This window comes from Microtus oregoni, unplaced genomic scaffold, assembly GCF_018167655.1.
Source record: "Microtus oregoni isolate MIOR12 unplaced genomic scaffold, Mior012 000008F_ref0000371, whole genome shotgun sequence".
Taxonomy (NCBI): Eukaryota; Metazoa; Chordata; class Mammalia; order Rodentia; family Cricetidae; genus Microtus; species Microtus oregoni.
In genome coordinates, this window is record NW_024543067.1 from 22,722,179 (window position 1) to 22,746,028 (window position 23,850).

The window sequence follows — 23,850 nt, forward strand, 5'->3', positions numbered from 1 at the left end:
GCCTAATGCAGCACAGAATAGGGCAAGGCAGGAATTACAAGCAGAGACAAAGGAGAAAAATAGGCAGAATCAGGGAGAAGCCATATAGCTACCACAAGAGATAGACACTGGATAGAACCTTACTAGTAGACCACAACCATGTGGGGTTATACAGAGTAATAGGAATGGCTTAATTTAAGATGTAAGAACTAGCTGGAAATGCACTTACACTATTGGCCAATCAGTATTGAAAATATTATAGTTTCTGTGTGGGCAGCTAGGAAATGTACAAGCAACCTTCATCAACACATTCGTGCACCAAAGACACTAGAACATAGAGGTGAAGGCTCTATACAGGCACCAGCTCAACTTTGTATTCAATGAGTAGTGTGTATGTTGTCCTTAGCAATTGAAGAGTTTAAGAATAAGAATATATAAATGTAGGTTCCAAAAATAAGGATGGAGAAATAAAGAAATACAATCTTGTAAGTCTAGGAGAATGAGAGCAGGCTGTCAGCAGCTTTCTTAGCAGCTTAAGAATTAACTATTAATAGTGGGTTACTTTGCTTTACAATCCATAGCCCTTTGCAAACTAAGAGTCACTCTGCAAACTGAGGGTCAGGTTTTAGACAACCCCTAGCCACTCAAGACTAGCAACTGATATGATCTGAGTTAACTTTTAAATGATGGGATGTATGTGACTTTTTTGGTTTTGCGTTGTCTTATACCCTTCCCTGATACACAAAACTGACATTATCAGGGGAGTGTAGAGCTTTGGTAAATACCACCAGCAAGTACCAGAGAGAAACAATGGGCTAAATACAAACAGTAGTTTAACTGAAAAACCTGTTAATGAAAATTATGAAGAAAAGCAATTTGTATCTGAGTTTTACCTCGAGATTGTAAAACTTCCTTTGTTCATGCTAATGCTTGTTTCTTGCTATGAAAGGGGAGTTTGAGAAATCCCATTGCCATGGCTATACAAGTCCATCTCTGGCTGTGGTCTCGGCTGGCAGATAAGCTTCTTGTGGCCCATGGAGATTTATGTTTTAATTTTTTAGTTTTTTCCCTGGAACAGAGTTTTTTTTCTGGGTTAATAGACTTTGGTGGTGTGTCTCCCATCATTGTGTGACCTCTGTGGACCTAACAGAAATGTGCCACCACCCACAACTATCAGCTTTCTAAGAGCAAATATTGTGGTACCAATAACCTTAGTTGTTTGGGTGATGTGGGATTTCCCTCTGTATGCTGTGAATACCATTGGTTAATAAAGAAACTACTTTGAGCTTATAGCAGAGCATGGAAAAGTAGAACTAAATGGGAAAAACTAAAATGTTGTGAAAAAGAAGGTGGACTCAGGGAGAAGTAATGGAGTCCTGCCAAAGACAGACACAGGAATTTTACCCAGTAAGCCACAGCTTCATGGTGATATACAGATTAATAGAAATGGGTTAAATTGAGAAGAAAGAATTAACCAATATGAAGCTAGAGCTAATGGGACAAACAGTGATTTAATTAATACAGTTTTGGTGTGGATATTTCAGGTCTGAGCCACTGGAACAAATAAGCTGCCTTCTTACAACATTTGTGGATTTCCATGGATTCTCCTTGTTCAACAACTGAACTGAATGCAATTCAGTCCTGCTACTAGAGGTCTTGTTTGGTGACAAGTGATGGCCAATTGAGACTCCATATTCCCATTATTAAAAGACTTCATTGGATTACTTGCATATATTTTAGGAAGTTTTCACTGTACTAGATTTCCAGGTCATCCCTCTCTCAAATGTCCCTCAATTACAGCTGTCTCTTCCTGCATTATCTCCCTCTACCTTATCTTCTTTTCCTTCTTCTCACCTGATCCTCCTATTCCCAGTCCAACTGTAAAATCTATTCTATTTCTCCCTCTAAGGGAGATTCATGTACCCTCCCCCAGACCCTTCCTCTATACCTAACCTCTCTAGGTCTATGGATTGTAGCTTGGTTATCATTTATTAATATGCACATGCAAGTGAATACATGTCACATTTTTTTTTCTTGGTTTGGCTTACCTCACTCAGGATAAACTTTTTTTCTAGTTCTACCCATTTGTCTGCAAATTTCACAATGTTGTTGTTTTTAACAGCTGAGCAATACTCCATTGCATAAATATGCTACATTTTTATTTATTTTTATTATTAATTTATTCTATTACTTAAAAAAACTAAGCCAAATTCCCACTCCCTCTCCTCCTCTCACTCCTACTACAAACCCTCTCATGCTGACCCCTCTAATCCTAAGAAAGGACAAGGCACCTGCCCTGTGGAAAGTCCAAGGCCCTCACTACTACATCTAGGTTGAGCAAGGTATACATCCAAAGAGAAGAAGATCCAAAAATGCCAGTACATACAGTAGAGACAAATCCCAGTGCCACTGTCAGTGACCCCTCAGTCTGCCACAACTGTCAACAACAACATTGAGAGGGACTAGTTTTATCCCATGCTTGTCACTCCCAGTCCAGTTGGAGTTGGTGAGTTCCCATTAGCTCAGACAAACTGTCTCAGTGGGCTAACTCTCATTCCTTCCTCTCTTCAAATGGACCTTGGGAGCTCAGTCCAGAGCTCTGAAGTGAGTCTCTGCCTCTGTTTCCATCTCTTGTTGGACAAAGATTCTATGGTGATATTTGAGATAATCATCAGTCTGCCTATAGGGCAAGGCCAGTTCAAACACCCTCTGTAACATGAGGTCATGCTTATTGGGGTTTAAGTCCTGCCTGGTTCCTGCAGACTTTCAGCCCCAAAGAAATCACACAGAGATCTCCCTAAGATTATAAACTGATTGGCCCATTAGCTCCGGCTTCTTATTAGCTCTTGTAGCTTATATTAGCCATTATTCTGATCTATGTTAGCCACATGGCTCAGTACCTTTTTCAGCAGGGTAGGTTACATCCTGCTTCTTCGGTAGTCTGGGCAGGACTGGGAAGAATGGCCTTTCTCCTTCCCAGTATTCGCTTGTTCTGATTGTCCCACCTCTACTTCCTGCCTGGTTTTCCTGCCTATACTTCCTGCCTGGCTATCAGCCAATCAGCATTTATTTGAAATATAATTGACAGAATACAGACAATTCTCCTGTCCCAACCCTCTCCTCTATTGCTTAGAGTCTTATCTGGGGTCATCCTTGTAGATTCTTGGGAATTTTTCTAAAGCCAGGTTTCTTTTTTTTTCTTTTCTTTTTTAAAATTTATTTATTTATTAAAGATTTCTGTCTCTTCCCCGCCACTGCCTCCCATTTCCCTCCCCCTCCCCGAATCAAATCCCCCTACCTCGTCAGCCCAAAGAGCAATCAGGGTTCCCTGCCCTGTGGGAAGTCCAAGGACCACCCACCTTCATCCAGGTCTAGTAAGGTGAGCATACAAACTGCCTAGGCTCCCACAAAGTCAGTACGTGCAGTTGGATCAAAAACCCATTGCCATTGTTCTTGAGTTCTCAGTAATCCTCATTGTCCACTATGTTCAGTGAGTCTGGTTTTATCCCATGCTTTTTCAGACTCAGGCCAGCTGGCCTTGGTGAGTTCCCGATAGAACATCCCCTTTGTCTCAGTGTGTGGGTGCACCCCTCGCGGTCCTAAGTTCCTTGCTCATGCTCTCTCTCCTTCTGCTCCTGATTTGGACCTTGAGATTTCAGTCCAGTGCTCCAATGTGGGTCTCTGTCTCTGTCTCTGTCTCCTTTCATCGCCTGATGAAGGTTAATATTCAGGAGGATGCCTATATGTTTTTCTTTGGGTTCTCCTTATTTAGCTTCTCTAGGATCACTAATTATAGGCTCAATGTCCTTTATTTATGGCTAGAAACCAAATATGAGTGAGTACATCCCATGTTCCTCTTTTTGAGTCTGGCTTACCTTACTCAGGGTAGTGTTTTCTATTTCCATCCATTAGCATGCAATTCAAGAAGTCCTTGTTTTTTACTGCTGAGTAATACTCTAATATGTATATATTCCACAATTTATTCATCCATTCTTCCATTAAAGGGCATCTAGATTGTTTCCAGGTTCTGGCTATTACAAACAATGCTGTTATGAACATAGTTTCTTGCTTTGTTTTTTTGAAACAGGGTTTCTTTTAAAGCCCTGTCTATCCTGGAACTCACTTAGTAGACCAGGCTGGCTTCAGACTCTCAGACTCAGTCTAGCTGCTTCTATCTTCAAGTGCTGGGATTAACAACATGTGCCACCATTGTCCAGCAATACTGCTCATTCTTGATGGAAATTCTTCTATAATAATCTTGGTTGAAGGAGCTGGAGAGATGTCTCAACAGTTAAGAGTACATGCTGTTCTAGATTTAGTGCCCAGTAACCAGACTGATTTGCTTGCAAACATCTCTACATTGAGCTCCAGGGCAACCAATATCTCTGGCTTCTGAGGGTACTTTTATTTATTTACACAACACACATATAGAGTCATAGACACACACACAAACACACACAGACATACAGACAGGCAGACACATAGACACAGATACACATAGACAGATAGGCAGAAACACAAACAGGCAGGAACACAGAGAAAGTGAAGCAGGCAGGCAAGCAGATAGACAGACGCACAGACATACATACACATTCTCTTAAAAACAAAATCTAAAACTTCCTGGATGGAGCTGCATATTTTCTCTCATAAAAACAAGAAGGGTCAATGCTTTAAACTATTGAAATTTTTTTGTAAAAATTCTGAGAGGTATGAGTGAATATTAATTTGTACTCACAAATACATAAAGAATATGGTAGAAGAGATGAACAATATTTATAAAAGAAATAAAATTTTGCTGATACATTAAAAGGTTGTTTTTGAAAAAGCTATAAATAGTTTGAATTCTAATTTATTTTTCACAGCATTAAAAGGTGGTTAATCTCAAAAAGTACAAACATTAAAACTAATTGGATATTTAAATCTGAAGGGCCCACAGGGAAAAGCTTTTCTTGATTAAAAATTTTAAACTCATTTTTCAGCATACATTTTGGTGAGGTTGGGGACGTGTAATTAACTTCCCCTGGAAGATTCAGTAAATGAATATTCCGGTGAGCAAAATCAGGTTAGAGAGACTTGAACATGGAAAGAATGCAAAAAAATACTTATCATGTGTAATAGAACCCAATACTGCAAATTCTAAGCTGATGTGCTTAATATTTATGTCTAAGTTCTAGTTTGAGATGGTATTTACAGAGTTTGTTAGATTTTCATAGGTAGTAACTCATTGACTCTCTTAAATTTAGGTTCATTAAAGTTTTATGAAAAATATTTTAAACTACAAAATTTAATAAGTACAAAGTGACTTTATTCTACAAACATAGGTCTTAAAATATTTAAATAAAATTTCAGGTTTTTTTTATTGAGGGGTGGGGTTTCAAGATAGGGTTTCTCTGTGTGGCTCTGGAACCTGTCCAGAAACTAACTCTGTAAAACAAGGTGGCCTAGAATTCACAAAGATTCACCTGCCTCTGCCTCTTGAGTGCTGGGATTAAAGTGTGTGCCACAACCACCTGGATAAAATTTCAGTTTAAAAAAAAAAAAACAGTGTTCACTATGTAAACAGTTCTAGTGACATTTTACCTCAAAATTCAGGGTTTTCTTTGATTTTTTTGGTATTAGTTTCATAAAGTTCAGGTCATTCTAAATGTTTTGAAACAGAAGAATGGACAAAGAATATGTAGTGGAAACACAGCTTGCTCCAATACTGAGGGGTCCTAAGAGGTGAGTCAGTGGCCACAGGGCTGGACAGCCAGAGGTCCCACTCTCTGGGAATCCCCCAGTGGGACAATACCCAGGGGCCCCTCCCCCAACTCCCTTGGCTTTTATAGTCAGCCAGCAGGGAGTATCCTGCAGCTGGGCTATCCCCCAACCCACCTCACCCCACAAACCCACCTGTTTGCCTGGGAGGTCTGTGGAACCCTGAGACACAGCTTGCTCCAATACTGAGGCGACCTAAGAGGACAAACCAAGTAAAACCACCAAATAGACAGCCACAGCAAGGATTGAACTAAGAAGCCAAGACACTGCCAGCCTCATTTGAAGGAAGAGATGGGGAGGCGGCAATGTAAGAATTGCTCCAACATCCTAAAAAAGCAACATTGTAACACAAGAATCCAGCAGACACACAACAGGAAGAATTCATCATCCTAACCAAGAAGAAATAGAAGAAAACAACTTTAAATGCAATTTTATGAAAATGATGGAGACCTTTAAAGAGAAAGTGAAAAATTCCTTTAAAGAAATGGAAGAGAAGACAAACAAAAAGTTGAAAGAAATTAATAAATCCCTCAAAGAAAACCAAGAAAAAGCAATCAAACAGGTGAAGGAAACAGATCAAGTCTTGAGGACTGAAATAGAGGTAATAACAAAAACACAAACAGAGAGAATTCTGGATATGGAAAATCTGAGTAGATGAACAGAGACAAGTATAACAAACAGAATACAAGAGATAGAAGAAAGAATCTCAAGTGCTTGAAGATACTATAAAGGAAATAGACACATTGGTCAAAGAAAACATTAAATCCAACAAATTCTTAACACAAAACATTCAGGAAAGCTGAGACACCATGAAAAGGCCAAACCTAAGAACAATAGGGGTAGAAAAGGGGAAGAACTCCAGCTCAAAGGGACAAAGAATATATTCAACAAAATTGTAGAAGAAAACTTTCCCAAGCTAAAGAAGGATATCCCTATGAAGGTACAAGAAACTTACAAACACTAAATAGACTGGAAAAAAAAAAAAAAAAACCTCACCAAATAATAATCAAAACACAAAACATACAGAATAAAAAAAGAATATTAAGAGCTGCAAAGAAAAAAGGTCAAGTAACATATGAAGGTAAACCTATCAAAATTACACCTGACTTCTCAATGAAAACCATGAAAGCCAGAAGGTTCTGAATAGATGTGCTGTAGACACTATGTGACCATGGATGCAAGCCCAGACAACTATGCCCAGAAAGATTTCATTCACCATTAATAAAGATATTACATGAAAGAAAAACAGATTTAAACAATACGTATCCACAAACCCAGCCTTACTTTTTGTACTAGAAAGATAACCTCTACCCAAGGAAGAAAACTGCACCCACAATAACACAGAAATCTGATAACCCCTGCCACCAGCATAATCTAAATAAGGGAAACACACAAGCACTACTACTGAAAAATAACCAGAGTTAACAACCACTGGTCATTAATATCAGTGAATATCAATGGACTCAATTCACTGATAAAAAGATACAGGCTAAGAGAATGGATATGAAAACAGGATCCAGTCTTCTGCTGTTTATAAGAAGAACACCTCAACCTCAAAGACAGACACTACCTCAGAGTAAAGGGTTGGGAAAAGGTTTTCTAATCAAATGGACCTAAGAAAAAAGTAGGTGTGGATATAAAATATACCTTCTTCTCAGCACCTCATGGAACCTTCTCTAAAACTGATCACATACTAGGTAACAAAGCAAACATCTACAGATACAAAAAAAAAAATTGTAGTAACCCCTGTGTCTTATTGGATCACCATGGATAAAAGTTAGAATTTAAGAACCATACTTTTCCCAGAAAGCATACAAACTCATGAAAAATGAATAGTCAACTACTGAACCATCCCTGGGTTAAGGAAGAAGTAAATAAAAAAAATTAGTCTTCCTTGAATTTAACAAAAATGAAGGCAGAACATATCCAAACCAATGGGACACTATGAAAGCAGTGCTAAGAGGAAAGTTCATAGCAGTAAGTGCCCACATAAAGAAAATGGAGAAAACTCACATTAGCAACTTAACAACACACCTGAAAACTCTAGAAAAAAAAGAAGCAGATTCACCCAGGAGGAATGGAAGTCAGGAAATAATCAAACTGAGGGCTGAAATTAACAAAATAGAAACACAGAAAACCTGAATACATGTCTATGGTATGGTGTACATATTTTAATTTACCAAATTCTGTAAAGTGGAACACGTCCATCTGCCAGATTTTATTCCTTTGAGTATCCTTAGGGTTACTTCCTTTAGGCAATGTGTTTGACTATAGAAAGAGCAAGTAGGATACTTTTTTATAATCTCCTTAGCTTGTTGCCATGTAATAAAAACACTTTCTTTAAACCTTTGCTATTGACTGATGTTTTTATGAAATTCTGAGGCTTGAAACATGCTTCTAATCAGTTTCTGCATTACCTTGTGCTAGAGGACCTGGCAGACCCGTATGGGATTGGATGTGTGTTATATACATAGGACAAAGTCTATTCCTGATTATGTCTTACACCTGGATAAACAATGAAGTAAATTTTGTATCATCTGGTATAAATTCGGCGGTTTCAATATGCAAGATAACTCTTTTGCATATTGTGAATCAGTAACTATATTGAGAGGTTCTTTAAAATCTCTTAGCACTATAAGAATGGTATAAAATTCTGCCTTCTAAACAGAATTATAAGGGCTTTGTTCCACCTTACTCAATTCTTCTGATTTGTAACCCACCTTCCCTAATTTATTTGCAACAGTACAAACTGTACAGGCTTCAGTTATTGGAGTATCACATACAATTCAAGGAAGAATCCAAGAAGTTCTCCTTATAAGGTTAAGTCTATCGCTTTTGGGATAGTTGCTATTAATTTCTCCAGAAAAATTAGCACAAGCTCTTTGCCATGGTTTATTGTCTTCCCATAATTTCTGCTAGTCGATTAAGTCTCAGTTTACCTTTTATAATTAATTCAGACACTTTTTCCACATAAGTTTTTAATTTTTTACTTGGTTTATGTGGTTAAAAGATCCATTCTACAATAATATCTTCCCTCTGCATTAAAATTTCCATAGGTAAAATTCTGGAAGGCAATATGACTAGGATACAACTAAGATTTGGAGCCACCCTATCCACATGTGCCTCCAGTAATTTTTCCTCAACCATTGTCAATTCCTTTTCTGCTTCAGTTGTTAATTCTCTGGGACTACTCAAATCTTTATCACCATCTAAGGTTTTGTTTAAATGAATTATTAGATCAGGTTATTCCAACGGCTGGTCATAGACTGGAAATATCTCCTAATAATCTTTGAAAGTCATTAAGAGTCTGTAACCAGTATCTTCTTATTTGTGCCTTTTGTGTTATAATTTTCTGTAAATTTATTCTGTAACCTAGGTAATTATCAGAATCTTTACTTTGAATTTTTTCAGGAGCAATTTGTAATCCCCATTTAGGCAAGACTTTTTTTTTTTTACTTCTTCAAACATCCTTTCTAAAGGATCTATATTTGAATCAGATAACAAAATGTCATCCATGTAATGGTAGATTACTGACTTAGGAAATTGCTTATGAATTATTTCCAAAGGCTGGCTAACAAAGTATTGGCACAGGGTGGGGCTATTGAGAATTACCTTTGGAAGGATAGTCCATTGATATCTCCTAGTAGGCTGAGAATTATTATAAGTAGACACTGTTAAGGCAAACTTTTCTCTATCCTTTTCTTGTAAAGGTATAGTGAAGAAACAATCCTTTAAATCAATAACTATGAGAGGCCATCCCTTAGGTAACAGAGAATGCAGAGGAATTTGAGATTGTATCGGGCCCATAGGTTGCATAACCTTGTTGATAGCCCTAAGATCTGTCACCATTCTCCATTTTCCTGGTTTCTTTTGAACAACAAATACAGGAGAATTCCAAGGGCAAGTAGATTCTTCTATATGCCCAACATCTAGTTGCTCTTGTACCAGCTGTTCTAAACCCTGCAACTTTTCCTCAGATAAAGGCCACTGCTTAACTCATATAGGTTTCTCAGTTAACCATTTTAAAGGTAGGGCTGTTGGTACCTCTGAAGGTTTATCAATTGCTTTGTGTTCTTGTGCAGCCCGAATGGCTGGTATCTGTCATCTGTAATATTTTTTATTATTTTCTTCAGAAACATAAGTTTTGGGGGCTGTAGGAATGTTAATCTGGGTATTCCATTGCTGCAATAGGTCACAACCTCACAAATTCACTGCAATATTGGCTATATATGGCCTTAGTCTTCCTATTTACCCTTCAGGCCCTATGCATTCAAAAAATCTTGTGCTTTGTTTTATCCGACATAGAGTTCCAGTTCCAAGGAGCTGAACATCTACCTCTTAAAGATGCTAATTCAGATATCAAGATTCTGGAGTAATGATACTTACATCCACACCCATGTCTAATAAGCCTTCAATAAAAACGCCATTTATACAAACTCTTAGCTTGAGTCTTTGATCATTAATAGAAGTCTGCCAAAATATACATTTCCTCTGTCCCACTGGAGTTTTTGACTCATCCTCCAAATTTAACCCATCATTCAGACCAGTATTGCTTTTTACAACAGGCATTAGATTTTTTAATTTTCTTGGTGAGATGTGTTCTCTACTGTAACAGGGAATGACTGGGTCACTTTTGGCTTGGGGGCCTGCAAGAGGCCCTTCAAGGAGTTTTCTGATGGTATTGAGTTGTATTGTCTGTCTCTTGTTGACCTACATTTATTTGTCAAATGTTGGCCTTTATCACACCTTCTATAGGCACCTGAAGGCTTAGGTCTCCTATTTTTGCCATTCCCAGAGGATATTCCTAGAAATTCCTTGCCTACAATCCCTTCTCAGATGTCCTATTTTACCACAACTGAAACATTTGGAAGTGTGATATCTCCTCATTACTTTGGAATATGCTTTTACTACCCAAGATTCATCATTATTATAAGATGTCTTAACATTCATTGTATGTAGAATCCATTCATCTATAGGTGCTGATCTAAACCTTAAAGGCCTAATTATCTTTTTGCATTTTAAGTTTGCATTTTCAAAGGCCAGAGTTTCAAGAATTATTTATCTAGCTTCTGGGTCTGTTACTCCTATTTCTATAGCCTTACTTAATCTTTGTAAAAAGTCAGTAAAGTGTTCTCTCTGTCCCTGCCTAACCCTAGCATACGATTCAGTTCTTTTACCTAGTTTTTGAACACTGTCCCAAGCATTTAAAACTGGTGCTTTGTGGCATAGGACAAGATTTCTTCATCATAAAGAGCTTGGACCTGTGGGGTCAGCCTAAGGACCTTCACCAAGAATTTGATCTTGGGAAACCTCAAAACATTTTGCTCTTCCCTGTTGTTCCATATTTTTAACTCCTCCCTGAAATAAATCCCAAACATCAATGAAGGTCCGTCATTTAGGACTGCTGAAACTAACTGAAAATAGTCATAAGGGGTTGCCCTGATGTTAGAAGCCCAAGTCCTTATTATCTCCTTAACAAATGCAGAATGCAAGCCATAAGTTAGAAAAACTTGCTTAATTACTTTTAGATCATTCATTCCTATAGGTGTCCATGAACCTTCTTTTGATTCTTTTTGGTCTTTATTTATTTATTTTTTTTATTTTTCAAGACAGGGTTTCTCCATAGCTTTTTTGTTCCTGTCCTGGAACTAGCTCTTGTAGACTAGGCTGGCCTCAAACTCACAGAAATCCGCCTGCCTCTGCCTCCCAAGTGCTGGGATTAAAGGCGTGTGCCACCACTGCCTGGCTGAGTTTCTCTTTGGCCTTAAGAACCTGATGCTTTGTTAGAGTAAAGTACAGAATAGGAAGGTAAAACCCTGGGTGAGCCAGTTCTGACAGCCACTGGTGGTATTGCTTCCTGTCCTTGTGCCTTTTTCCCTGTTCATCAGCTCCAATCATTTCAAATCTTTTTATCATTGTTTTTTTGTAAAGCCTGAATCTCCTGGCCTTTGTATATTTCTAGTGATTTCACAGAGGCATCAATTCTCTGCTCCTCATTCTGCACCTGTGATTTCAAGGTTTTAGTGTTCTCCTTAGAGATAACATCTCCTCCTTGGACTTTTCTTGAATATCATATAGATTGCCATCCTGTAGGTACATTCTGTCTGTTACTTTATTAAAACTTTTTGATAATTTTTGAAGGTCAAATTTAACAGTATGAATTCTTTCAGATAACTTCCTAGTACCCTTAGATATGGAGTCAATTCTGTCTATCATAGTATCCACTTGTTCAGATAACCTCTGATTTTCAATTATTTTAATCCTGTTCAATATCAGTCCATAGAGATTCTGTCATCCCTAGGAGTGCTATATTCTTCCATAATGATAGAATATGAAGAAACCTGAAACCTAGTAGCCAGTAAATTGAGGTATCTCCATAGTCATAGAAGCCTCATAAGATGTAATCCATTGTATTAGTAAAGAAAGCATTAAAGGTTGCATTTGAAACGAAAACTGCAATTTTACCTGTTACTCAGCAGGCGGCGCTATTGCTGAGTCATGACTAGAATCAATGCAATGGTGACAGAATCGGTCCTGTTTCAGTGTCCACCTTTGTACTTGTTAAAGACTGAGAAATATGAGGTGTTCAACAAAGTAAATGTAATTACATCAATTTCATATATGGAGCCAAAAACCCAGAATCCAGGGGCAGAGAACAGCAACCCAGAAGCCATGTATGCTACCACGTGACAAAGAGTCGCCCTGAGGGGTTGCAGTATTCTGCAAGTGTTTGTGCTCTGACTTGCACTGCATAGGTGCTACATTGGGGATTTAAAAACTGCTCAGGAAAGAGAAAACCAGGTGGGCAGAGACTGTCCAGGCCTGTGGAGCCCGGGAGGTATGGAGCTTAAATTCATGTGGGCACCATGTGTAGATGTAAGTCACAAACAATCCCACGCCAGTTTGGAATTATGATTAATAAAAGTGTTATTTATTTAAGGGGAAAACTTACAGATCAATGTCCTAGACAACAGCTCTCTGCATGACCAGAACAGAGTCTAGTAGCTGGAAGTGAAGCCGTAAGCAAGAGAGAGAGAGAGAGAGAGAGAGAGAGAGAGAGAGAGAGGAGAGAGAGAGAGCAGGGTTACTCCTGATTTTAAAACAAAAGAGACCACACCCAAGTGGGCTGGTATCTTAAAGTCTATTGGCTGAAGGAGCAAGTGGAAGGAGCTCCCACAGCAGAGCCTGATGACAAAAAGCAAAACACCCCTCTGTTTTTGACTCAAGAGTCTTATCATTGTGGACACATTGTGATAGGCATTGAGTCCCAAGATGTAACACCCGATTTTGTGTTACACCCTTGGTACAGTTCGCATGCCACTGTACCAAACACAAGTCGAGCAAGGGCCTGGAGATTGAAAGAACACACACAGAGACCAGGGTCATTCGAAAGGAGACCAGCCGAACGCCAGTTTATTCAGAATTGGGGGAGTCCTTATCTACCTAACTGCTGCACAAGGATCTCTGCCCAGGCAGGTGGGAAATTACCATATTAACAATAGAGACAATGCCCTGCAGCTAATCACCAGGCAGGGCAGGGAGAGCACAGAAACACACAGGAAGCTTAGTTAGCTGACCATAAATTGTCCCCGTGAATGCACCCCAGGAATAAGGGCAGACCAGGGCCCTACAGGTCCCCCTTTTATATAAATTATGACTAGGCCTGTCTTGGGTGGCATTGGACGTCAGGCAATACCCCTTACCTGTCGTGGGAAAGCATCCAGGTCAAAACACATTTATTCTCTTAGGTTGAGGCAGCCCCCCAAAAGCCTTTCCAATCATTGGCTCACTAGTCATCCATCACCGAGTTCAGTCAGATTTGTGCTGAAAGATTCTCTGGGGCAATAGCTAAGAGGACTTGCCACCTGGCAACATTGACCTGAGCTTGCCTTTGGCTCTGGCATAATGCTCCAGCACATGTAAGCATTCCTTAAGGAGACTGTGCCAGCTCAATCCTTAATAATTCTGCCCAAATTGGAGCCCTTTAAGTAAGGTCTCAGCGCTGGTGAAAGGAACCCTGGTATAGCTAACAAGAATAATTTCAAGAGCCAATTTGTAAATTTTACACCTCAGGGTCCGTGAATAACAGCAATAAGCCTATTACTGTAACATCTAGCAGTGGTCTTTAACCACAACCAAGAGCAAAATCAACTGCAATATTCATTTGTAAATTTAGCTCAATTAGAATGGCCAAGGCATTTGCAACCTGCCCTGAGAAGGTATCCTTCGTGCTAGCAGGAAGCAACTGACTGACTAATGAAAAATCCAGCTTTAGCTGCTGTGGCAGCAACAGCTATGGCTGCCAATATCATGGGATGGGTAGATGGGTAGAGGAACAATCCTTGGCACTCGGACCACCACAGCCAACTTCTCAGGAATCCTGCAACTCTTCAGTTGACAAGCCAGAATCTCCTTGATCTCTTGGCTTAGTCCTGTCTTCGGGCTTCCGGACAAGAAAATCCACAGCATGAATCAGCCACTCAGGTACCCATATTGGATTGTCAACATCCTGTGGGAAAACACAAACAGCCCCTCTTCCCCACACCAGTACAAGATCTGGACCATACCAGGTGCCGTCTGATAGATTCTTCCATTTGACATGAGGCATCCCGGAAGAATCTGGTCACCAATGCCATTCAGCAGCAGTATGAGATTGAGCATCAACAGTCAAAAAATTTAAAATGTATAAAATAAAAGATAAATGATCTCTGGGGTGTAGAACCATATTCCCCCTTTTTAGTTTTATGCAAATAGGCTTTGAGCATAGGATGCGCTTGCTCCATTATAGCTTGTCCTTGAGGATTATAAGGTATTCCCATTTTGTGAGAAATTGAAAACTCAGAGCAAAATTTAGCAAAGCCAGTGCTATTATAGGCTGGTCCATTATAAGTTTTTACAGTTTTAGGAACTCCCATGTAGGCAAAAGCCTGGAGATAATGACTTCTAACTGAAAGACCCTGGACGAGGACCTTTTCTCGGGAGGAGACCTCCCCAACGCCAAGGAACAGGCCGAGACCGCACTGATGCAAATTGCAAGAGGTTTATTGAGTAGACACAGGTACCTGCGGGCGGTAAGATCTCTTGGAAGACTTGCGCGCCTGCCAACTGGAGGGCGGGCTTTTTATAGGGAAGAGCAAAAAGCAAGTTTACAGAAGCAAAAGCATGGTTATCGGTTGATCAGAATGAGGAGGGGTGTCAGCAAAAAAGCAAGTTTACAGAAGCAAAAGCATGGTTATCGGAATGAGGCGGGGGCATGAATGGTTTCCTCTCTCAGCATGGATGTCTGGCAACAGTCATCCTGTTCCTATCTTATAGATATCCTGTTTTGCAGTCAACCTGCTTTGCTGATGTCCTATCTTATTGATATCCTGCCTTGCAGTCTTCCTATCTCATAGACATCCTGCTCTCTCAAGCACATGGGATGTTCTTACGAGAGCAGGCTGGCTGCTGATCTGGAGAATTTTTTTTTTTAAGCAAACAGGACGTTCCCCCGGGAGCATGCTAGCTGCGGGTTTTGAGGAGGGGGTCTCTAGGGTCTTTCATTTCCCCCTTTTTCTTTTTATTATTGAGTTAAATCTTTTACTGAAAGCAATTACAGAACCTCGGTTTCTTGTTGTGGTAACATGTGATACTGATGGGTCACTACTAGGGCCTGAATGACGACAGCCTGTCTTTTATTAACTGGACCAGGCGGTTTAAGATGCAGGGCCCAAATAGGAGTATCAGAAGGAGGATAATCAAGGGACCCATCAAAGAAGTCAATAGAGTTGTAAACCAGGGAGACTTATTAAACCATCCTTCGAACCATCCTTGTTGTGATTCGAACATCTTTTGTCTCTGTCTTAACCTCTCTCTAAGCTTTGTCATATTGTCTCTCACCAGCCCAGTGTGGTCTGCATAGAAGCAGCATTCCTCTTTGAGTGCTGCACATAACCCTCCCTCTCGCAATAACAACATGTCTAGCCCCCTCCTGTTTTGTAGGACTACCTCTGAGAGGGAGGTTAATGACTTTTCGAGTGCACTAACCGATTCTTCCAGTGCCTTGATATCAGTATGCATGGCTGCCTGAAGTTGTCTAAATTGGCTGCTCTCAATAAGAGCGGTTGTCCCTGTGCCCAATCCCCGCCGCTACCCTCCCCCCCCCATAGTGATGCCTTCCAGCAATAAGACCAAAGTTAGGGAGGCTGGTTCTCTCCTAAATCGGGGTCTCCCTTCAAAATGACTATAGATGTATTCAGGATCATGGTATGTAACTTTGGGCCATAATTCAATTAGAATGCAATAATCAGAGGTTTCACTGAGCACAGCAGCTGAAACGCATGGGGTTAATCCAGTACTGCATGCCCAATAGGTCCTGTTGGAGGCAGCTAGGTAATAGGTTCCTCTGGACACCTTTTGGGTTGAGTTACATAAGGCCTGGTGGGTTTTGGGAATAGTACCTATGCAAAGTCCCTGTCCAGATACTTCAGACAGGGTCAGCTTATGCTGGGGAATGGAAGTGCAGCTGGTGGGTGCAGAGGTTTGGTTGGTGTAGTTACCTAGAACAGCCACTCCTTCATAGTAAGGGGGTCTTGAAACCAGACATAGCCAGCAATCATGGGTCTTGCTCGGATCTGTGAAATTGAGAGCCAGATAGGCTCCTTGTACCAAGTTGAGTAGTCTATCTCCTGTTTCAGGTTGACGGGGAGACAGGGTAGTGGTAGTAGTGGTAGGTGTGCTAGGGGTACTATTGCTGGCTAAGGGGGTCATTGAGGTATTATGAGGTGCTGCTGGGGGTAAGGCTTGTGCTGGCTGAGAAGGGGATTTTTGTTCTGGTAGGACTGGATTTGGCCCTATTGATAGCTGAGGGCCTGCATTCATCACCTGTCGGGTTAATGAAAACATAATGACAGGATCATATCCAGAACGGTATAGGCGCAATCCCCATGATTTGGGTCCGTCCCAAGAGGCCGTTTTCCCTTGCGTAGTGAAATCTAGGACTAAGGGGTTGCATCTACCTCCTGGGGTGGCTCCCTGGACATTGGTAGCGGTAGCGGTATCATTGCAAGGACCACAAGCTTTTCCCCCGCAAGTCCAGGGCCCCCTTCCAGAGTACCCAGGCGTGGTTCCTCGTCTGAGCGTGATTAGATCCCAGGTGGAGGAGGGTTTCCAGTAAGCCTCCCCCGTTGTTTCGCAACCCCATTGGGCACAGTAACCGTCCCCCGGCCCTCCACACCCCTTTTGTGTGTTTTGTCCTGGACAAACATAGAAGTCTTTGTTCCTGGTCCCATGCCCCCCCCACCCGGGTGATGGCAGCCATATCCCTGGAATGGTTCCTGATCTGAGGGGTTCCAAGATTCTTCCACCAAATCACAAAGGTCAAAGTACAGGGTTGGGAAAGCGTCAGTCATTGTTCCCAACAGGGAGGTGGTATTGAGATTTGTAACCCTCCAGGTTACATTGAAAACCTGGTGTGGGCTATTTTCTTGTGTCACCATCCCCAGTCTTAGTAGGGCCCATATAATGGTCAAAGGGCCCCACCGGTTAGCCTTATCTTTAAGGGGTTTTGAGTACGTTGGATTCTCCATGCTGGGGTCGCGGTGGGCTCTGCTTTCTCAGCTGTATGGGCGGCCTTAAAGTGTGAGGCATGGATCCAGGCTGCGATGCCGTCAACCTTCAGTGCCATTGAGGTGGTCAGAAGGACAGTGTAAGGGCCTTTCCACCGAGATTCCAAGTTTTTGGTCTGGTGTCTGTGGACCCAAACAGTCTCTCCTATCTGGAAGGGATGCGGTACCACCGGCTGGTTCAGTTGGTCTCGGTAAGCAGCGGCGAGTGGCTTCCAAACCTCTCTTTGCACAATCTGTAACACCTGTAAATGGGCTTCCACAGAAGGACTGTCAGCAAAATTGGCAATGTTTGAATCAAAGAAATTTATAAATGGGGGAGGAGCTCCATATAGGATTTCAAAAGGTGTCAGTCCATGAGGCCCTGGAGTGTTGCAGGCCCTGTACAGGGCCAGTGGTAAGAGGAGCACCCAGTCTCTAGTGCCAGTTACAAATGTTAATTTGGATAAGGTCTCCTTAATTGTTATATTCATGCGTTCTACCTGCCCTTAACTGTGGGGTCTATACGCACAATGTAATTTCCATTCGACCCCTAGGAGATTGGCCACCAACTGACTTACCTGGGAGACGAAAATGGGCCCATTATCGGTGCCTAAAACTGGAGGCATTCCGTACCTGGGAAAGATTTCTTCCAAGAGTTTTTTGGTCACCACCTTTGCGTTTTCGTGTTTGGTGGGAAAGGCTTTCACCCATCCTGAAAAAGTGTCCATGAACACCAAGAGGTATCTGTAGCCATAGAGACCTGGCTTGACCTCTGTAAAGTCGATCTCCCAATGTACTCCAGGATGATGTCCCCGTGCCCGAACTCCTGGACCAAGCTTGGTTCTGCCTGCATTTACCTGAGCGCAGGCTTGGCATTCATCAGTCACTTTTTGTAGGGCTCCATCCCTGTTCAGGAGGTGTTGGCCTGACTCCTGTCTGTCCAACAAGGTTTTCATCTTCTTTGGCCCCAAATGGGTCAATTTATGTAAGTAGTCTATTATTTCATAAGTATGTTTTGTTGGCATAACAATCTTTTCCTTAAAAACCCAATGTTGCTTTTTGGGATCATATGTGGCCCCCATTTCTTTTAGGAGATCAATGTCCTCTTTACTATAGGGTAGTGAACTGGAGGCTGGGGCCCCTTCCAGGTTCGTCAAGGGGAAAGCTTGGGAGATCTTGGTTGATTTCATAGCAATCTCTCGAGCAGTGTCATCTGCTAGTCTATTTCCCTTTGCCTCAGGGCTATGGCCTTTTTGATGCCCAGGGCAGTGCATAATACTTAATTTTGGGGTCAAAAATAAGGCCTTTAGGAGTGCCAGTATCTCAAGTTTGTTTTTAATTTCCTTTTCTTCTGAGGTCAGCAGCCCCCGTCTTCGCTAAATTTCCCCATGTATGTGAGCCGTGACGAAGGCATATCGGCTATCCGTATAAACATTTAGCCTCTTACCTTCTGCCATCCAGAGTGCCTGGGTCAGAGCGATGAGTTCAGCCCTCTGGGCGGAGGTGCCTGCGGGGAGGGCTTCTGCCCAAATTACCTCAGTCTCTGTTGTCACTGCCACCCCCGCTCTTCGTTCCCCATTCGCCAGGAAACTGCTGCCATCCATATACCAAGTATAGTCAGCATCTTGGAGGGGTTGATCCGTCAGGTCCGGCCTGGTCCCGTGTATTTCCACAAAGATCTGGAGGCAGTCATGGTGTTACGCTTCCTCCCACAGGGGGAGCAAGGTCGCGGGATTAAGAGCGACCACAGGTCCGAAGTGCACCCAGTCCATATCCAGGAGCATGGCTTGGTAATGGGTCATGCAGGCATTAGAGAGCCAGTGGTCTGGAGGCTGTTTGATCAGGGCCTCCACCGCATGGGACACCAGGATAGTCAATGGCTGGCCCAGAGTCAGTTTACCCTCATCCTTGGTGAGGACTGCAATAGCTGCTACCATTCGCAGACAGAGCGGCCACCCTGAAGCTACTGGGTTGAGTTTCTTTGAGAGGTAAGCTACAGGATGCCTCCAAGGGCCCAGGTTTTGAGTTAGGACCCCTTTAGCATAACCCTGTTTTTCATCCACGAACAAATCGAAAGACTTGGTAATGTCAGGGAGGCCTAAAGCAGGGGAGGCTAATAAGGCTTTCTTAATGTTTTCGAAAGCTCTCTGTTGTTCCTCTCCCCAATCAAACATTGTTCCTTGTTTAGTTAATGGATACAAGGGTGCAGCCATCTCTGCAAACCCTGGGATCCAGAGGCGGCAGTATCCCGCTGTTGCCAGGAACTCTCTCAGCTGGCGGGGGTTCCGGGGGGCAGGAATGTTAGTGATAGTCTGTTTGCGCACTTCGGTCAGCCATCTCTGTCCATCTTTTAATTGATAACCTAGGTAAATGACTTGCTTCTGGCATATCTGAGCCTTCCTGGCTGATGCCCGATATCCTGCTTGTCCCAATGTCTGTAGGAGGGCCTTTGTACCCTCCTGACATTCTTTCTCCAAAGCGGCCATCAGAAGGAGGTCATCTACGTATTGGAGCAATGTCAGGACAGGGTACTGAACCCGAAAGTCTGCCAGGTCCCAGTGTAAGACCTCATCAAAGAGGGTCAGGCTGTTCTTGAACCCCTGGGGGAGCCGTGTCCAGGTCAATTGACCTGAAAGTCCAAGATCTGGGTCCTTCCATTCAAAGGCAAAAGGGACTGGCTCTCCGGATGCAGCCGCAAGCAGAAGAAGGCATCCTTTAAGTCTAATACGGTATACCAAACGTGGGATGGTGACAGAGTGCTCAATAAGTTGTAGGGGTTGGGGACCATGGGGTGTATGTCCTCCACCCTTTTGTTGACCTCCCTCAAATCCTGCACTGGCCAGTAGTCCCCAGTCCCTGGTTTCTTTACTGGTAAAAGGGGGGTATTCCATGGTGACCAGCAGGAAGTGAGAATGCCCTGATCCAGCAGTCTTTTTATGTGGGGCCTTATGCCTTGATATGCTTCATGGAACATGGGGTACTGCTTGATTGAAACAGGAGTAGCTGTTGTCTTCAATTGAATGGTAAGTGGAGGTTGTTGTAAAGCCATCCCCATTCCCCCGGTCTCTGCCCATGCCAATGGAAAGTCATTGAGCCAAGGGGCCATGTCAATTGTCTGTTGCCATGAGGGCTCGTAAAGTCTATATTCATCCTCCAGCTGGAAGGTCAAAATTTGGAGGGAACCTCCATCTGGGCCCGTTATCTTAGCCCCTGTGTCCTCGAAATGATTTTGGGCCCTTAGATTGGTGAGGAGGTCCCTACCCAACAAGGGATAGGAGCAGTCCAGAACATGCAGAAAGGAATGTGTCACCTTACCAGTGGCCAGCTAAACCTTCCAATTAGTTGTCCATCGATATCTCTTGCCACCAGTGGCTCCCTGGACCCAAGCAGACCGTTCACTGAGTGGCCCTGAAGTCTGGGTCAGGACTGAATGCTGGGCCCTGGTGTTTACTAGGAAGGTGACTGGTTGCCCCCCGACATCAAGAGTTATCCTGGGCTCGGGGGGGGGGGGGGGGGGGGGGCGCGGGGGCTCCTGGCCCTGAGTTCCCTAATCCTCTAAGGTGAGGAGGGAGGTTTGGGGCCTGGGCTTCCTAGGTCCTTTGTTCCTCCTGGGGCAATCCTTAATCCAGTGTCCTCGTTCTTTACAATAGGCGCATTGGTCTCTGTCCACCTTGGCCCTAAGTCGTTCTCCCTTCCTGTCTCCCTCTCTATTCTGTCCCTGAACCACAGGGGCCAACACCCTAGTTAATTCCTTGTTTCTGCTCTTGTCTCTTTCATCTTCCTGATCTTTCATTCTCTGCCATAATCTTTCCTCTTTTTCTTCTGGAGTCTCTCTCTTATTGAAAATCTTCTCTGCCTCTTTTAGTAAGTCTTATATAGTATATCCCTGAAGACCCTCAAGCCTCTGCAATTTGCTTCTAATATCCGGACTAGACTGCCAAATGAAAGACATGGATACACTTGTAGCTTACCCTGGATCTTCAGGGTCATAGGGGGTATACATCCTATAAGCGTCCTTGAACCTTTCTAAGAAGGCTGAGGGCGTCTCTTCATTTCCCTGTATTACTTGCTTAACCTGGGCCAAATTGGTGGGGTGGCGTGCTGCCCCTCGGAGACCCACAATTAGCAACTGGCGATAGAGGCGTAGATGTCCCCTACCTGCAGCCATGGTGAAATCCCAGTCAGGTCGCGTCAGAGGGAAGGCCTCGTCAATTTCGTTAGGTAAAAGGGTTGGGCTACCTTTGTCGCCTGGGACGTTTTTCCGAGCCTCCAAAAAGACTCTTTGCTTTTCCTCTGAGGTCAGCAGGGCTTGCAAGAGTTGCTGGCAATCATCCCAAGTGGGCTGGTGGGTGACTAAAATAGACTCAATCAGGTTAGTCAGCGTTATTGGATCTTTGGAGAATGGGGGGTTATGGCGTTTCCAATAGTATAGATCTGAGGCAGAGAATGGCCAGTATTGCTGTTGGCCGTTTGGGCCCTCTCTCAAGGGTAGGGCATGAGAAGTGGAATCAGGGGGTGGCTCGCGCCTTCCCCGGAGTCTTCCAGCCATGGGTGAAGGGGCTGGGGAGACTTGTGCAGGCTGTCCACCCACCGCTGCAGTCTCCAGCCCATCCGGACTCTCTGGATCCTCTGGATCTGCATAACGAGGGGGTTCTTCTGATAGAAGGTCAGTGAGGGGAGAGTCAGGGTTCGGAGGAAGGACGGGAGGTGGTGCAGGGGTAGGTTTCGGAGGTTTTTCTTTGGGAATCTTCTCGTTTAGAATGGTGGGGTGTAGGGAAGAAGCGGGTGGGGCAGGGGAAGGTGCAGGAGGAAGAGGCACAAGCGATGGCTCTCCTGGGGATGGGGAGCCTTAGGGGCTGTAGGGGTAAGAGGAGGTTGGGGTTTGTTAGAGATGACAAAGGGCTGGACCCATAGGGGTGGGTCACTTGCCAAACTTTCCCAGGTAACGATGTAGGCGCATTGATCCGGGTGTCCATGTGGTCCCGGGCTGAACACTTTTGCCTTAACCTGGGAAATAATATTGAGATTGAAAGTGCCGTCTCTTGGCCATTCTGCCCCAACAGTAGGCCACTTGGACAAACAAAAGATCACCCATTTCTTCTTTCGAACATCGACTGACAGGTTGTCGGCTCGGGCGCGGACGTCAGGCCAGTGGTCTAAAGTAAGGCTCAATGGGGTGGTTAAGGTTTGTCCCATCTTCTCGAAGAGAAGGGAACCAAATATAAAAACAAAAAAAGACACACAAAGACAGAGACAGAACAAACGTGCAGCACAGCTCCGGCGTAAAACCGAGAGCAAAAACCTAGACAGAGGCTCTGAGGGTCCGGATCCCTCTCCTCCAACTAGAACCACGTATCTTTTGGATACGGGCTGAGCTCCGAAGAATCGGGCTCCAGAAGTCCTTGCAGACTGACTCCAGGGGCTCAGGTAGGCTCCAGAAACCCCTGAGGGCTGACCTCTGAGGGTCAGGACCCGGGATCCTTATGTCCATGGAACGTCTTCCAGGACTGCGGGGGAGAAGTCCTGGGCTCGTCAGCCCCTTCTCTCCGCCAGATACAGCGCACTCAGACCTGAGTGTACAGAATTCGACAAAGAACATGGAAGACCACTCAACAGAGAACACAGAAGACAACTGAACAAAGAACACAGAAGACAACTGACTCGGAGCTGGCCAGCTTACCTCCCGATGGTGAGTCGGTGGTCCCTGGGTGGGTGGGGGTCTCATTTTCCCGGCCAAGGCACCAAATAAAAGACCCTCGACGAGGACCTTTTTTTGGGAGGAGACCTCCCCAATGCGAAGGAACAGGCCGAGACCGCATGGATGCAACTGGAGAGCGGGCTTTTTATAGGGAAGAGCAAAAAGCAAGTTTACAGAAGCAAAAGCGTGGTTATCAGAATGAGGCGGGGGGGGGGGGGGGCATGTATAGTTTCCTCTCTCAGCATGGATGTCTGGCAACAGTCATCCTGTTCCTATCTTATAGATATCCTGTTTTGTAGTCAACCTGCTTTGTTGATGTCCTATCTTATTGATATCCTGCCTTGCAGTCTCCCTATCTCATAGACATCCTGCTCTCTCAAGCACTTGGGATGTTCTTATGAGAGCAGGCTGGCTATTGATCCGGAGAATTTTTTTTTTTTAAGCAAACAGGACGTTCCCCCGGGAGCATGCTAGCTGCGGGTTTTGAGGAGGGGTTCTGTAGGGTCTTTCACTAACATCCCGTAATCTTTCTCCTGTGTGAGCTGAGGCAAAAATGAGATGAGAATATGTATTCATGGTTACGTGAACATATTGCATGCGCCCAAAGGAAGGAACATGGGTGACATCCATTCGCCATAAATGATTAGGAGCAAGACCCTGAGGATAAACTCCCAAATGGGGAACAGTTAAAAGTTCTGTACACAGAGAGCACTTTTTAACAATATTAGTGGCTTGCTCTCAAGATATATTAAAATAAAATCTTAAAGATCCAGCATTGAGACAAAAACGATTATGAGCTTTTCTGAAGCTTCATAAGATTCCTGACTCACT

General features: G+C 43.3%; 1 pseudogene; it reads right to left on the bottom strand.

Moving 5' to 3' along the window:
- Nucleotides 1-15,328: 15,328 nt before the first annotated feature.
- On the bottom strand, nucleotides 15,329-17,213 carry LOC121451705 (annotated as a pseudogene).
- Between the last annotated feature and the right edge of the window lie 6,637 nt (nucleotides 17,214-23,850).